Here is a 5,190-nt window from a genome sequence, read left to right as displayed (position 1 = left end):
GTGTGAGTGTTAATGAATACATTAGTTTTATTTACTCTCTTTACATGAATTTGAGTCCAATTTTAGCGAACATGACAAAGTCCATGAGCGAGTCTCGCATCAGAGATACGTTTCCTTGTTTATGATCTGACTGGGAGACGGCTGAACAGACAGAGACATCACACTGAAATCTTTTTCATCCCGCAGATATAAACAGATGCCCGAGGAAACTCCGGCTGGACTCCTGCTGTCAGGAGACCATTTAAATCCCATTTAAAGCTCACAGGGATTTTTATGCAGGTTTTTCTATTCCTGTAACACAAAAACGCTGCTGGAAGTACTCGGAACAGACAGTAATCCCTTTCCTCTGACAGTCAGTGCATAACTCGACGCTCATACGCCGGAATGATCAGCGTTTGACAGTTTTGTCTTTGTGCACAAAGAACAAAAATGCAGCACAGGCGCAGAGTTGCTTCTCCTTTTATTATTCAGTATGAATTAGAAAGCAGGAAACCAGCAGCACTTGCAAAGTCTAATTTAAACCTTATTGACGGGACCGAACGATGGCTGATTAAGACCCAGCGAATCAGTGCTGAGGAAACGTGTGGTGCTGCAGACTTTAATGAAAGTGGAGACCTGTTGTGTTGTCAAATTCTGAAGAAAAGGTCGGGTTTAGGCTGCAGCTTCTCCCCGAAGTAATAAACAGCCGTGCATTCAGCTTTAGTCTCGTAAATAAAGACAAAATGAAGCAGAAGGAAAGAAAACATTTTACCTTTCTGCTCTGAAACAGGCGCAGAGGCTGCAAGCTGAACGCTGAAGACAGCGGTGGGAGCGTACAGCCATAGATGCTAAAACCATTTTGTTGTACCAGCCTGTAAACCTGGGGTTCTGTGGGGATTGACTCACTTTTGGACACGGTCTCATTGCCGATTAGAGGAAATGCATGTCTGTGTTGGCTTCATTTCATTTCTCAACACCTCAAACGAATCCAAAGCCAACCACCATTACTGGACCAGAACCAGTAGACAGTGATCAGGCGAGGAAGGCAGACATTGTTTGCCTACCGATCTGCTTCAAATGTGCTTACTGTGACGCATCATGTCAGTTACACGCAGTTTAACAGTTGAATGCAATTCTGCTTTTTGGTAGCTGCACTTGCAAAATGCATGAAAATGCAATGAAAGTGAATCTGGGAACAGCGCCTCAAAGAGAATCGTTTAAATGTCAACAAACTGTCTGGTTGTCGCCTGGCAGGTTTGAACTCAGCACCTCATTGCTGTGAGGTAACCGTTTCACCGCAGCTGCACTAATGAGGCGCGCTGCAGTCCTTCAAAATGAATAAAGTCAATCTTCCCTAAAACGAGTTCACGAGCTCCACACGTGTCAGCTGACCGCCTGTCAGACGGACCGAAGCGTTCCAGCCCGCCTGCGGCCGTGCAGATGCTTCCAGCTGCCCACAGCATTTCTGTCCCGACGAGGAAATTTAATTATGAAGCTGCCGAGCAGGAGTGAGGAGAGGAGTAAACGAGTTAGCTGATGGGAGTCATTCATTATCCACGCAGAACACAGTGCAGGAACATCTTCTGCAGCTAACACAGCGGGAGGACAGAGACTGTGTTATTAATGAAAAGGAGCATCTGCTGTCATCACTCCTCACACAGCCTGATGTGTCCAAACATGATATTACACTCTGCTACACACAGACACGCACACATCACACGTGCGGTTCATTCTAACACTGCGTGGAATACATTTGTATTCATATTCAGCCTGGTGTTTTGTTTATTGCCTCCACATATACATAAAAGTTAGAGGAAGCATTCAGACTCGGTGTCTTAAACTTGGTGGGCAAACCCACGCTGATAAGAACAGCAGTGAGATGCTTCCTGTTGTTGGTCACATCTCAGGAGGGTGACTGACCGGCTCCTCTTTACAGAAACTCTCTCAATCCTTCAGCTTTCTTGGATGCTGTTCAGCAACTCCAAGCTTCAGCTGTCTGGACAAAGCCATGACCTTTATGTGCTTCTTCTTCAGTCACTGCTTTGTTGCCTTGGTGCCTTCGGTCACTGTCTTGCTGAAAGACTCATCAACTCATCTTCAGTGTTCTGGCTGAGGGAAGATAGCTCTCATCCAAGTTCAATCCATGCAGCTCCATCCTACAGCCAAGTTGTCCTGTATCCTTAACAGAAAATCTGACGATGTCCTCGCCTCCGTGCTTGACTGTGGTTGTCGTTTGAGCCGTCTTCCTTCAAACCCAGAACGTCCAGTTGGTGCCAAAGAGCTCGATGTTGGTTTCCTCAGCACTTTCTTCCAAGCCTTCTCAATCATGCAGTGTGTTACCAGTGGGGTTCATGGTGACTGTCGTCCCAACTGCCTTCAGATTATTAACCACCACCTTTCTCATGGTCATTTTCACCCTGTGAGGCAAGACCGTGCATGGAGCTCCAGACCCGGGGTGGCTCATGGTCATTTATATTTTGTCCATTTGCAATAATCTCACCAACAGTTGTCACCCTCTCACCAGGCTTCTTGCTGATGGCCGTGTAGTCCAGCGCTCCCCCGCCACGGACCGGTTTAATGTCAGACCATATTTTCACGGAGTCTTTAAGGTCTCGTGGATACGACCGCGACAAAAACTGTGGTGTTTTGTAAATATAATAATAAACGAGAATTCACTGTAACTTTATTAGCAGCGTCCTCCTGAAATGCGCCAACAACACTGAGAGTAACATCCTCCTCTCTGCCCCTTAATGCTCTCTGGTCGCTATGGTAACGTGTAAATATTTCTTTCAAAATAAAACACAACTACAACACGGGAAATGACCCAGGGAAACCGAGTTACCGATAAAAACTCTGAAAATCACCTGAGCCTCAACTCTCCCGGCCCCGTACCAAACGACTCACGCACCGGTCCCGGTCTGTGGCCCGGGGGTTGGGGACCGCTGCTGTGGTCCATTCTAAACCTGTGCACGTCTACAGTCTCGTCCTTTGAGAGTGAGCAAACTTACAAATTCATGTTTTTCTATTTTAGAGATTAGTCCTCCTTTAAAATACGGTCATGCCATAAAGCAGGAAGTTGCTGTGAATCCAAAAAGCATGTGGAATGGTTCAGTTAAACCATAATCACAAAGAGAAGACGTATTTTTAGAAGAGCAATGTTCGGACTGTTCGGCACATCGCTGGCTCGCTCACTTCACTTTTAGCCTAAACTCTTCTCGGGTAAGTCTGTAAGCAGCTTGTGGATCAGGCATTGCTGCCTCATAGCCAGTAGACTTTTACAACCCTGCTGGAGCTCATACAGTTTTTCATTTCTTCCATTTCCTGTTTTTCTCATTTAATTTCCTGTTGCTGCTGCAGCAGCTTTAGTAAATACAAGTCTTGTTCCTGATCAGTTCACACAACTTACCGAGACCTGACATCAGCACAGACATCGAGCAATTACTGCCAAGGTCTGCAGGCCACAGGCCAAGTCTGAGGGCCTTCGTATTAAGTGATATTTCCTCTTGTAAAGTTAAGTGAAATAAAAATAACAAAAAAGACATTCAAAGGACCAGAAATGGAGACAAACTGATCACAGAGACGTTAACCAGTGAAAAAGAAGACACAATAAACACAAGTGGATGTGGAAATTTCTTGAAAGAAGCATGAAGCAGATGAAACATGGTTGCAGACTGAACGACCACAAGCTGACACAAAACAGCCACAGAGAAACACACAAAGATGTTGGAGATGAGAAGGCACACAAAATGAAAACAAGGATGCAAAATGATACTAAAGGATTGCACAGAGTCTCAAAACGACCACAAACACTTCAAATGGACTGAAAGGAGACACAAAAATAAAACAAATGGGTGCAAAACCACCACAAAGACACACAAAAGAAAAGTTCAACATAGACCAAAAACACATTTCTGTCATCTGTAGACCTTTTTTTCTTTAGCATGCTGCTCTAGTGCCCATCGTGTCATAATTCATCCTCGACCACAGATACAACAACACATCCAATCATCGTGGAGCAAAGTCACTCACAGAGCTAACTTGGCTGTTACTGTAGAGCAGGGCTCGGCAACCTTTCTGATGATGAGTGCATCTAAAATTTCAGTGTGCCATATGATTGCATTAGCAATAAATGTAATAAAGCTCTATATGAACAGTTACACACTATGTAGAACCACTTTATAGGATTATATTTGTTCGCAGATGTTGGCAGCTATCAGCGAATAGTTATCAGCTATTTGGAAACAAAAAAGACTTTTTATACACAAAAGCAAATGAACTGTACAACAGAAAATACAAATGCTCCACAGCCTGAGACAAAAATTCATCGCTTAGAAGTAAACGTGGAGGTAAATGGACTGTGTGGAAATGAAACAACCTTGCCTTTGATTCAAAACAATGGCGATGAGCAAGCTAGTACACAGCTAAGGAGCACAGATAACATGACCAAGAAAGTAGACTCTGTGCATTATTATAAATCCTCAAGTGATAATCCCCCCTTAGACTGTCTTGGTGCAAAACCAAGACATAAATCATGTCTCCTGGAAGGGGGAGGACGTATCACAGGCAGGGCACAGCGAGCTGAAATCTCTGAAACCGACTGGCCTTCACTTCCTACGAGACAGAGAAGCTCTTCTACCCCTGTATACGGGAGGAAACAGGACTGGACAACCGTGAATAGGAAGGTTAACAACAAACCTCCAAAACAACTGAATGTGAAACTGCAGAACAGATTTGCTCCACTATCAAAGGACCCTGGATCTATATCGGACAACCATCCATCTAAAAGCAGCGAAATAAGGTCTGAAAATCTGTTGAAAAGTGAAAGGCCACAGGGAAAGCTAAAGGCTAGGCCTGAAACTCTGATTGTGGGTGACTCTGCCGTAAAGGATGTACAAAGGATGTGCGGTAAGAACACTAAAGTCCTCTGCTTTCCTAACGATATGGTCAACAACCTGAAGGAGAGAATTCTTCAAATTGCAGATGAATATCCAACTGTGACAAACATTGTTCTGCATACAGGGTCAAACGATGTGTCCAAACAACAGTCGGAGGTTCTGAAACGGGACTTTACTGGATTATTAAACACTGTAAACTCTCTGAATGCAGCTGTATTCATCAGTGGACCTGTACCGCCGGTCAGAGGAGGAGACGAGAGATTCAGCAGGTTGTTTACACTGAATAAATGGCTTATATCAGCATGTGCTGATCCCG

General features: G+C 44.5%; 1 protein-coding gene across 1 annotated transcript in view; it reads left to right on the top strand.

The window, feature by feature from the left end:
* The window catches only part of LOC102298147 (extracellular sulfatase Sulf-2), a gene marked incomplete in the record, with an annotated part of 41,667 nt that overhangs the window by 1,800 nt on the left and 34,677 nt on the right, over nt 1–5,190 (top strand).

This window comes from Haplochromis burtoni, unplaced genomic scaffold (genome assembly GCF_018398535.1).
Source record: "Haplochromis burtoni strain Fernald_Lab_line unplaced genomic scaffold, NCSU_Asbu1 Contig_211, whole genome shotgun sequence".
In the NCBI taxonomy this organism is placed as follows: Eukaryota; Metazoa; Chordata; class Actinopteri; order Cichliformes; family Cichlidae; genus Haplochromis; species Haplochromis burtoni.
Note: the sequence above shows the minus strand (reverse complement) of the source record. Positions and strands in the feature narration are given on the sequence as shown.